This window comes from Mesitornis unicolor, unplaced genomic scaffold (assembly GCF_000695765.1).
Source record: "Mesitornis unicolor isolate BGI_N332 unplaced genomic scaffold, ASM69576v1 scaffold49846, whole genome shotgun sequence".
Lineage (NCBI taxonomy): Eukaryota > Metazoa > Chordata > Aves > Mesitornithiformes > Mesitornithidae > Mesitornis > Mesitornis unicolor.
This window is the reverse complement of record NW_010192604.1, coordinates 1-377: the sequence shown is the minus strand read 5'-3', so window position 1 is coordinate 377 and position 377 is coordinate 1.

The following is a 377-nucleotide window of genomic DNA, read 5'->3' as shown; positions in this document are numbered from 1 at the left end:
CCCAGCCCCCTCTTGCCCCCCCCCCCAGCCACATCGAGGCATTGGCAACCGAAGGGCGAAAGCACCTGGACAAAAGCTTCAGGCAGCACGGCCCCAGAAGGCCACGAGAACCACCTCGGCACCGCCTGGGCACCATCACCCCGGCCAGGGGGTCCCAATCGTAGCCCCCACTCTAGGGATAGTTAGGGAACGCTGCAGCAAGGAGGCCGAGGCCTGCCCTTCCCACAGGCGCTGTAAAGATGAAGGTAGAAAGGCTGGAGAGCCTCGAAGCGGGGGAGATGCAGTAACCCCTGCATCCAACATGGAGGGAAATGAAAAAAAAAAGAAGAATAAAACAGAAGGGGGAAGACTGCGGCGGCTCCCCGCCCCCACCGCCG